This window comes from Anabrus simplex, chromosome 8 (genome assembly GCF_040414725.1).
Source record: "Anabrus simplex isolate iqAnaSimp1 chromosome 8, ASM4041472v1, whole genome shotgun sequence".
In the NCBI taxonomy this organism is placed as follows: Eukaryota; Metazoa; Arthropoda; class Insecta; order Orthoptera; family Tettigoniidae; genus Anabrus; species Anabrus simplex.
This window is the reverse complement of record NC_090272.1, coordinates 141,407,174-141,419,209: the sequence shown is the minus strand read 5'-3', so window position 1 is coordinate 141,419,209 and position 12,036 is coordinate 141,407,174. Positions and strand designations below refer to the sequence as shown.

Genomic DNA, 12,036 nt, shown 5'->3' with positions numbered 1-12,036 from the left:
TCGTTGTGGCTAGGCAACGTACATAATGTACCGTACCCAGGGGTAAATACCCTCTAGGACGATGCCTCCATTCCTGTATGAACATCCGACTAACTCAGGGTTGGGCAGAGTGTGGGTTGGTTGTCGATTGGGTCAGGATAAAAGTCGAAGTTCAACACTAAAATAGCAATCAATGACAGGAAATGGAGGTATAACACGAATGAGAAACAATCATAGGGGGTAAGATGGATTTATTAACAAATATCCCCGATCAAATCACACGAAAATAATTGAATAAAAAAATAATAACTTGTAAAAAATGAACTCAAAGTAATAAAATAAATCGAAATCAGAAACGTTAAATGAGTGATAATACAAATTTGACATTAAAAGAAAAACAAGTTCAATAAAGAACATATATAAAAATCAAGACTGAGTATCTTCTCATAGTCCAATGTTTATGTTGTATGGCAACAAGTGTATGCAAACACTGCCATTGGTATTTCGGTATGGAGTTTCACAATATCGCATCCCAACGATACGGTTTCAAAATTAAGTTACTCCCGAGAATCATCAATCTATTTCCGTAAAATCAAAGTTACATTATAAAAAAATTACGACGGAAAGAAAATAATTAAGACGCACTGGACGCTATGTAAGAAATGCAAAATACTAGGGGCAAATCCTACACTATATTTACAATAATTCAAATCATCAAACTAAACATATATATACATCGGATACCGAGTAAAGTCTTAAATGCTACACTGCTTCTAATGTGAATCCCGGTTCACTACAAAAGATCTAGACAGAACTAGATGAACCAACAATACACCAGCACTCGGGCTGTTCCCTTTAAAAACAACGAGACAAGGTATACAATCACAAAATAATAAGGTAAAACCATCCTGTAAGAGAAAAACATATAAATAATCCGTGATGTCATGAAGAAAGCAATGGGCAACATTGCCTCCTTCTGCTGCGTTTGAGCGCTCAACAGCGCGGTCATCCGTCATGTACTTCCGGGTAGATTACGAGCTGTAAAGAAATATAGAACTCCACTACGCTAAAGATTGGATTTTGTCTCCCGTGGCCGCCGCAAGGAAATACTGTCTCTTTCACACATGCCGATAACACAGGCCAGGACTCAACTTGCCATGAGATAACGCCCATCATCAACTACACGGAAACTCCCGTATATTAATTGCTTCTTAGCATGCTTGGGCCATTTAACAACATCAGACTCAATAGTCTGGAATTAACACTGTCCATTCTGATCACAATATACTCAGAAGACGCTAGGCAGGCACACACACACCTGCATAATTTCTCTCTATCTTGTCAAGCATACAATCGGCCTGCACCAATACATTATAATTAAGCATGCAATTATTATCTCATCATTCCTCATGAATCCTACTGGCCTTTCCACATAACGAGACGCTGTTCAAGTCCTTGGCAGACCATCAGGCAAACAGAATCCAACTTAACTTCAAAGATCTTAATTTAACAACGGCGTTCTGCAGCTCCTTCTGGCAGCTTCTATAAAACCATGCATCATGCAAAATAGCTATACCTGTCTCTCTGAATAAGCGAAATAAAATAAATTGATACGTGTTTGACGTAATATAGAAATGAACCTGTCGATCTAGCCCTTCTAGCATATGTTTAAGGAAAACTCGGAATATCCTACACTAAGTACTATATTTACAACAATAACTGATCCTATCAATCCCTCATTTTCCCAAACATCTAATCATAAATCAAAATGAAAATAAAATAAACATGCATTAATCTCGTATCCGAATCTACCATAGTGACAAAATTAAATAAATACATGCCGTCCGGCTTACTTTAAATGAAACTGAAAATTCTATCTACACTGCCCTAGTACCTTAACATAACTTACATATCATGCCATATATAATACGTGCATCTTACTTTATGATGACTCTCGGGATACCAGGATAGCAGCTTACATCCCCACTAATTTTGGGATCTACACCATGATAATCACATCCTTAACATGTGGGAATGCGCTTCCTTCCTCTGCAGGTGCATCCATCATCTTGCTGGAAAACAATTCACTGGAACACAGAAGACTATAGTTGATAATCTCTTCGCTGCTTAATGCTGCGAGCCGAAATACCCTTTCTTTTACCAGATCAGCTAACACACTGATTCACATATATATAACACACTTCACTATAAGGGTAAAATTACAGTTTTAAAAGCAGCCCACGGTTCGGTACGGAAGTTCCACGCGAATACGCGCCCGTCGCGAAATAGTGAAACACTGGCACGTTTCTACAACACTTGTTACTCAGCGGTCACTACACCGTCTTTATCGATTAAAAGTAAACTCTGTCAAAGCACAGTAAATATTACGACTGCACAATTTGAAGTATCAATGAGAACCAGTTACTATTTCTGGAATAACGCCACGTTAATTACAACCACCAGACACAGAGTTGGTACATCCGCACTGTTCAAACTTTTCCTACAGAGTGCCGAGCTAGTACATCCGTACTGCTCAAATTTCAACTACAGAGTGACGCTCTCCAGAGCTTGAGTTACTGAGGAAGCTTCGGTGACGCTGATAATGTTGGGGTTCCCGGGTATCTGAACCAACCACCAATCAGAGAGTTCGTCATGTATGATGATACAATACTTATTGTGATATATTTATAAAACACAGCTCAAACATTAGCAAATCTCTTCCACCAATTTCTATAATACATTTCCAAATATATCTAACTTCAGAAACTGTGGAAAACCGATTGTCTCCAGAAACTGACTTTATCCACAGAGCATGTTGGTCATCCTGGAATTAATATTTAGCGCGGTATAGCCTCCAGGTTTGCCAAATCCTTAAGTTCCCATTGGCTGAAAAATATTGCTTGGTCAGCATGTAATACACGTGTCGATCCTTGCCAGCGCGTGGGTAAGCTTACTTTCTCACGGTCATACGAAAATATGAAGCAACATCCAGCGACTTACAGTCTTGCTCAACATCCGGTATTAACTATCTTGGGATACGATGCTTTAACATATTAGACTGTATCTTTTATTAATAAAATTCACATATTTGGTCAAATAATATTCCAATTATTATTATGGGCCGGTCGGATACGGCTCATCCTCCTCTTACCCAGGGAAAAAAAATGAATATGGAATATTTATTTTTTTTCTTAATGTATTATTTGACTATTTATTATCATCTGGATATATACAATCTCTTTCCTTTAGTAGTATTTGCCGTCTCGCAAATTTGTATTCTCTTCCCACAGTCTATCATTATCTTGGCGGATATTATAGTAGATGTCAAGTAACGCATGAAAACGTCTCTGCACACCACCACACTCTTCACAATCTTCTTCTTCTGAATAATTGTCTCTTTCCATCTGCGCGAAGTTAACATTCTCCGTGTCTTCTTCCGGGTCATCTGCATCCACCATCACAGGTTCATCATTCGGGTTTTCTTCTTCTTCTCCATCATCTTCACTCTCATCTTCTGCCATCTCTCCTTCTTCTTCTTCTTCTTCTGGGATGTCGTCTATTCTAATTTGACCTCTGGGATAATAAAGCTTGAGGTTTGAGGCATTGAAAACCTTCTCCGTAGATCCGTCTAAGCTACAAACCTTGTAGGAATTATTTCCATATACCTGAGTTACTTTATATGGACCTATATACAATTCAGCAAACTTCTGACAGAAGCGCGCTGACACATCTGAGCTCTGAGGACGTTTTACCAGTACAAGCTCATCAACCCGCAGTTGTCTATGAAATCGTTTGTTCCTGCTTCTGCGTAGCCTCTTGTCTGCCTGAGCCTTTAATTTTTCTGCAGTCTCTCGTATGCATAATTCTGCAGACGGCCTTGGGTCATTCGGACATTGAATTTTCTCGTGCCATGGACGCTGTGGGTATTCGTTGAGATGAATAATACTGGGAATCTGTCCGGTACTTTCATGCTTGGTAGAATTAATGCTTTCCATGATAATTGGAACTACATCTGGCCATTTCCAGTGCTCTCTTGGTATGAAGATCCGACAGTACTTTGCTATCTCTCTCATAACACGTTCGCTCGGGTTAGATTCCGGATGTCTCACTGAACTCAACACATGTCTTATCTCCATCCTATCGAGCTCCCTCTTGAAAGCAGGCGAGGTGAACTGTGGACCGTGATCACTTAGTATGCTTTCTGGCTTACCCATTCTAGGAATGATCTTATTTTTAATCTGATGTAGTGCGGATTTCGTGTTGGCCTTTTGTACGGGACACAAAGTTACATACTTAGAAAATACATCCATGCATACTAGAATATATTTCACACCACGACGTCCTGCAGGTAACGCTCCAAAATAGTCAATTGCGAACAGTTTCCTGGGCATTGTGGGCAATACAGCTCTTGGTTGCTGTTTTAATAGGAAAGTGTTAGGTTTGATACGCTGACATGTGTCACAGGTTCGCAAGACTTGTTGAATCATGCGCCTCATCCTTGGCCAAATAAATGTTTCCTGTAACGTAGCTGTAACTTTCTCAATACCCGCGTGTCCAGTGGTATGATGCCCTAACCATATCAAGTCCATCTGGAACACTGGTGGAACAACAATACGAAATTTAGTGTGTTCTTCGTCAATAAATTTATGCAAAAGATTGTTGAAGTAGTGATATTGGGATGCCTTCTTTTGTGCCTCGATGAAACCTGGGGTGCCGGGTTCGAGTTCCTTATTAAAATAATCAATCAGTAATTTGGTTGGTCCATAATTTTTCTGCTCTTGGCCTAAACTTGGTAACTTGTCCAAAATGTTTTGGTCCTCTTCGCCCAACATTGCCAAATTTACAGTAGCCTCAACTTCATCCGGGTTTCGACTGAGTGCGTCTGCCACAGTATTCAACTTGCCTGGGCAGTGTTCTAGTGTCAGATCGAACTGTTGTACAAATAGCGACCATCTGTACACCCTGTCGCTACCTACATTGGATTTTAGGATAAAAGTTAATGCCTTATGGTCCGTTCTAATGATGATCGGAAATCCATAAATATACTTCTTCCATTGACCTATCCGCCGCTTGTTTAAATTGCTCCTCCAACTTACTCGAAAGTTCATTCATACGCTCCTGTTCCCTCATCTCGGCCTGCTCTGCCCTCTTGTCCATCTCCTCTAACAACTCCTTCATCGTCAACGCCATACCAAATACGTATTCGAGAAAACGCAGGGATGCTCGCCACTACCTAGTATCCTATACCGTATCTTGTGTACTCCATACGAAAACCATTTATTTTACTGAAAAGCTTCTATGATTTACGTTAATCATATATCAAGAAAACATGGCCTCAAAATTCGCCATATAGAAGCTTCCTATGATTTGGGATATTTATCTTCTGCCGCGCATAACAAACAAACGCGTTATCATAACTTTAAAAAAAGAAATTACTAATACCGTAGCCCCAAATTCTTTTAATCCAAACATTAATAATTTTCCTGTCTTTTGGGCTCTAATCTAAGTACTAGACAACAGTACTAGACCATATTTACGATAAATACCTCCGACTCCAGACTAATATTCCAGCATAGGTTTACCAGTCCTGAATCATCAGCATTCATTGCAAATATCATCACCATTTTCTTAAGACTGAGGCGATCTTAAGTTCCTAGTCTTACTCTAAATCAAATAAAATTATCGTTACTGGCAATTGAAATTTGATCTACACACAAATTCCAGGCTATATCAAGATCAACACATGTCTGAAGGACACGTCATCGACCACTTTACCTCATTAGAGAAATCTTTTTATAGTTCTCTGACTCAAATAGAGTTCCTTTACTACTACGACACGCCTTATTTATCGGCTATGTTCCTCATTCTTCCTAACATAATTTAAATCAAACTTTTTGCCGATGTCCCTAACGTAATGCATTTAGATTTTACTCTGTTTTCTAAACACACGATTTCCGATGAAATCTTGCCCTTTCATGTCCGCCTACTATCATTCGTAGCACTGAACATGGGACTCTAGACTCAAGTTGTCTGAACGTTAGGTTGCCAGATTCCTAAGTTGCGCCTATGGTTCAAAATTACCTATCTACCTTTCTTAAATTTAATCATTATCTGGATACCAATTATTGGTCTCTTCCAGCTTTCGAACCATAATCCTAATCCTATCTAGCCTTCGGAATAGCTTGTCAAATCACATTCACTCTCGTAAATCTCAATTTGACCTGCCCAAGTTTGTAAGAACAACCTAGACATCTTTGGGTAACACAAAAATACTCCCAGCGGGATACGAACATACGCCAAAGTGTCTATTTGCCCTTAGTTGCGGCGCCAAATATATATATGTACCGTACCCAGGGGTAAATACCCTCTAGGACGATGCCTCCATTCCTGTATGAACATCCGACTAACTCAGGGTTGGGCAGAGTGTGGGTTGGTTGTCGATTGGGTCAGGATAAAAGTCGAAGTTCAACACTAAAATAGCAATCAATGACAGGAAATGGAGGTATAACACGAATGAGAAACAATCATAGGGGGTAAGATGGATTTATTAACAAATATCCCCGATCAAATCACACGAAAATAATTGAATAAAAAAAATAATAACTTGTAAAAAATGAACTCAAAGTAATAAAATAAATCGAAATCAGAAACGTTAAATGAGTGATAATACAAATTTGACATTAAAAGAAAAACAAGTTCAATAAAGAACATATATAAAAATCAAGACTGAGTATCTTCTCATAGTCCAATGTTTATGTTGTATGGCAACAAGTGTATGCAAACACTGCCATTGGTATTTCGGTATGGAGTTTCACAATATCGCATCCCAACGATACGGTTTCAAAATTAAGTTACTCCCGAGAATCATCAATCTATTTCCGTAAAATCAAAGTTACATTATAAAAAAATTACGACGGAAAGAAAATAATTAAGACGCACTGGACGCTATGTAAGAAATGCAAAATACTAGGGGCAAATCCTACACTATATTTACAATAATTCAAATCATCAAACTAAACATATATATACATCGGATACCGAGTAAAGTCTTAAATGCTACACTGCTTCTAATGTGAATCCCGGTTCACTACAAAAGATCTAGACAGAACTAGATGAACCAACAATACACCAGCACTCGGGCTGTTCCCTTTAAAAACAACGAGACAAGGTATACAATCACAAAATAATAAGGTAAAACCATCCTGTAAGAGAAAAACATATAAATAATCCGTGATGTCATGAAGAAAGCAATGGGCAACATTGCCTCCTTCTGCTGCGTTTGAGCGCTCAACAGCGCGGTCATCCGTCATGTACTTCCGGGTAGATTACGAGCTGTAAAGAAATATAGAACTCCACTACGCTAAAGATTGGATTTTGTCTCCCGTGGCCGCCGCAAGGAAATACTGTCTCTTTCACACATGCCGATAACACAGGCCAGGACTCAACTTGCCATGAGATAACGCCCATCATCAACTACACGGAAACTCCCGTATATTAATTGCTTCTTAGCATGCTTGGGCCATTTAACAACATCAGACTCAATAGTCTGGAATTAACACTGTCCATTCTGATCACAATATACTCAGAAGACGCTAGGCAGGCACACACACACCTGCATAATTTCTCTCTATCTTGTCAAGCATACAATCGGCCTGCACCAATACATTATAATTAAGCATGCAATTATTATCTCATCATTCCTCATGAATCCTACTGGCCTTTCCACATAACGAGACGCTGTTCAAGTCCTTGGCAGACCATCAGGCAAACAGAATCCAACTTAACTTCAAAGATCTTAATTTAACAACGGCGTTCTGCAGCTCCTTCTGGCAGCTTCTATAAAACCATGCATCATGCAAAATAGCTATACCTGTCTCTCTGAATAAGCGAAATAAAATAAATTGATACGTGTTTGACGTAATATAGAAATGAACCTGTCGATCTAGCCCTTCTAGCATATGTTTAAGGAAAACTCGGAATATCCTACACTAAGTACTATATTTACAACAATAACTGATCCTATCAATCCCTCATTTTCCCAAACATCTAATCATAAATCAAAATGAAAATAAAATAAACATGCATTAATCTCGTATCCGAATCTACCATAGTGACAAAATTAAATAAATACATGCCGTCCGGCTTACTTTAAATGAAACTGAAAATTCTATCTACACTGCCCTAGTACCTTAACATAACTTACATATCATGCCATATATAATACGTGCATCTTACTTTATGATGACTCTCGGGATACCAGGATAGCAGCTTACATCCCCACTAATTTTGGGATCTACACCATGATAATCACATCCTTAACATGTGGGAATGCGCTTCCTTCCTCTGCAGGTGCATCCATCATCTTGCTGGAAAACAATTCACTGGAACACAGAAGACTATAGTTGATAATCTCTTCGCTGCTTAATGCTGCGAGCCGAAATACCCTTTCTTTTACCAGATCAGCTAACACACTGATTCACATATATATAACACACTTCACTATAAGGGTAAAATTACAGTTTTAAAAGCAGCCCACGGTTCGGTACGGAAGTTCCACGCGAATACGCGCCCGTCGCGAAATAGTGAAACACTGGCACGTTTCTACAACACTTGTTACTCAGCGGTCACTACACCGTCTTTGTCGATTAAAAGTAAACTCTGTCAAAGCACAGTAAATATTACGACTGCACAATTTGAAGTATCAATGAGAACCAGTTACTATTTCTGGAATAACGCCACGTTAATTACAACCACCAGACACAGAGTTGGTACATCCGCACTGTTCAAACTTTTCCTACAGAGTGCCGAGCTAGTACATCCGTACTGCTCAAATTTCAACTACAGAGTGACGCTCTCCAGAGCTTGAGTTACTGAGGAAGCTTCGGTGACGCTGATAATGTTGGGGTTCCCGGGTATCTGAACCAACCACCAATCAGAGAGTTCGTCATGTATGATGATACAATACTTATTGTGATATATTTATAAAACACAGCTCAAACATTAGCAAATCTCTTCCACCAATTTCTATAATACATTTCCAAATATATCTAACTTCAGAAACTGTGGAAAACCGATTGTCTCCAGAAACTGACTTTATCCACAGAGCATGTTGGTCATCCTGGAATTAATATTTAGCGCGGTATAGCCTCCAGGTTTGCCAAATCCTTAAGTTCCCATTGGCTGAAAAATATTGCTTGGTCAGCATGTAATACACGTGTCGATCCTTGCCAGCGCGTGGGTAAGCTTACTTTCTCACGGTCATACGAAAATATGAAGCAACATCCAGCGACTTACAGTCTTGCTCAACATCCGGTATTAACTATCTTGGGATACGATGCTTTAACATATTAGACTGTATCTTTTATTAATAAAATTCACATATTTGGTCAAATAATATTCCAATTATTATTATGGGCCGGTCGGATACGGCTCATCCTCCTCTTACCCAGGGAAAAAAAATGAATATGGAATATTTATTTTTTTTCTTAATGTATTATTTGACTATTTATTATCATCTGGATATATACAATCTCTTTCCTTTAGTAGTATTTGCCGTCTCGCAAATTTGTATTCTCTTCCCACAGTCTATCATTATCTTGGCGGATATTATAGTAGATGTCAAGTAACGCATGAAAACGTCTCTGCACACCACCACACTCTTCACAATCTTCTTCTTCTGAATAATTGTCTCTTTCCATCTGCGCGAAGTTAACATTCTCCGTGTCTTCTTCCGGGTCATCTGCATCCACCATCACAGGTTCATCATTCGGGTTTTCTTCTTCTTCTCCATCATCTTCACTCTCATCTTCTGCCATCTCTCCTTCTTCTTCTTCTTCTTCTGGGATGTCGTCTATTCTAATTTGACCTCTGGGATAATAAAGCTTGAGGTTTGAGGCATTGAAAACCTTCTCCGTAGATCCGTCTAAGCTACAAACCTTGTAGGAATTATTTCCATATACCTGAGTTACTTTATATGGACCTATATACAATTCAGCAAACTTCTGACAGAAGCGCGCTGACACATCTGAGCTCTGAGGACGTTTTACCAGTACAAGCTCATCAACCCGCAGTTGTCTATGAAATCGTTTGTTCCTGCTTCTGCGTAGCCTCTTGTCTGCCTGAGCCTTTAATTTTTCTGCAGTCTCTCGTATGCATAATTCTGCAGACGGCCTTGGGTCATTCGGACATTGAATTTTCTCGTGCCATGGACGCTGTGGGTATTCGTTGAGATGAATAATACTGGGAATCTGTCCGGTACTTTCATGCTTGGTAGAATTAATGCTTTCCATGATAATTGGAACTACATCTGGCCATTTCCAGTGCTCTCTTGGTATGAAGATCCGACAGTACTTTGCTATCTCTCTCATAACACGTTCGCTCGGGTTAGATTCCGGATGTCTCACTGAACTCAACACATGTCTTATCTCCATCCTATCGAGCTCCCTCTTGAAAGCAGGCGAGGTGAACTGTGGACCGTGATCACTTAGTATGCTTTCTGGCTTACCCATTCTAGGAATGATCTTATTTTTAATCTGATGTAGTGCGGATTTCGTGTTGGCCTTTTGTACGGGACACAAAGTTACATACTTAGAAAATACATCCATGCATACTAGAATATATTTCACACCACGACGTCCTGCAGGTAACGCTCCAAAATAGTCAATTGCGAACAGTTTCCTGGGCATTGTGGGCAATACAGCTCTTGGTTGCTGTTTTAATAGGAAAGTGTTAGGTTTGATACGCTGACATGTGTCACAGGTTCGCAAGACTTGTTGAATCATGCGCCTCATCCTTGGCCAAATAAATGTTTCCTGTAACGTAGCTGTAACTTTCTCAATACCCGCGTGTCCAGTGGTATGATGCCCTAACCATATCAAGTCCATCTGGAACACTGGTGGAACAACAATACGAAATTTAGTGTGTTCTTCGTCAATAAATTTATGCAAAAGATTGTTGAAGTAGTGATATTGGGATGCCTTCTTTTGTGCCTCGATGAAACCTGGGGTGCCGGGTTCGAGTTCCTTATTAAAATAATCAATCAGTAATTTGGTTGGTCCATAATTTTTCTGCTCTTGGCCTAAACTTGGTAACTTGTCCAAAATGTTTTGGTCCTCTTCGCCCAACATTGCCAAATTTACAGTAGCCTCAACTTCATCCGGGTTTCGACTGAGTGCGTCTGCCACAGTATTCAACTTGCCTGGGCAGTGTTCTAGTGTCAGATCGAACTGTTGTACAAATAGCGACCATCTGTACACCCTGTCGCTACCTACATTGGATTTTAGGATAAAAGTTAATGCCTTATGGTCCGTTCTAATGATGATCGGAAATCCATAAATATACTTCTTCCATTGACCTATCCGCCGCTTGTTTAAATTGCTCCTCCAACTTACTCGAAAGTTCATTCATACGCTCCTGTTCCCTCATCTCGGCCTGCTCTGCCCTCTTGTCCATCTCCTCTAACAACTCCTTCATCGTCAACGCCATACCAAATACGTATTCGAGAAAACGCAGGGATGCTCGCCACTACCTAGTATCCTATACCGTATCTTGTGTACTCCATACGAAAACCATTTATTTTACTGAAAAGCTTCTATGATTTACGTTAATCATATATCAAGAAAACATGGCCTCAAAATTCGCCATATAGAAGCTTCCTATGATTTGGGATATTTATCTTCTGCCGCGCATAACAAACAAACGCGTTATCATAACTTTAAAAAAAGAAATTACTAATACCGTAGCCCCAAATTCTTTTAATCCAAACATTAATAATTTTCCTGTCTTTTGGGCTCTAATCTAAGTACTAGACAACAGTACTAGACCATATTTACGATAAATACCTCCGACTCCAGACTAATATTCCAGCATAGGTTTACCAGTCCTGAATCATCAGCATTCATTGCAAATATCATCACCATTTTCTTAAGACTGAGGCGATCTTAAGTTCCTAGTCTTACTCTAAATCAAATAAAATTATCGTTACTGGCAATTGAAATTTGATCTACACACAAATTCCAGGCTATATCAAGATCAACACATGTCTGAAGGACACGTCAT

General features: G+C 39.4%; 1 protein-coding gene across 1 annotated transcript in view; it reads left to right on the top strand.

Moving 5' to 3' along the window:
* The window catches only part of LOC136879341 (potassium voltage-gated channel subfamily KQT member 1), a 916,827-nt gene that overhangs the window by 530,755 nt on the left and 374,036 nt on the right, over window positions 1-12,036 (top strand). The gene's annotated exons all lie outside the window — the stretch shown is intronic.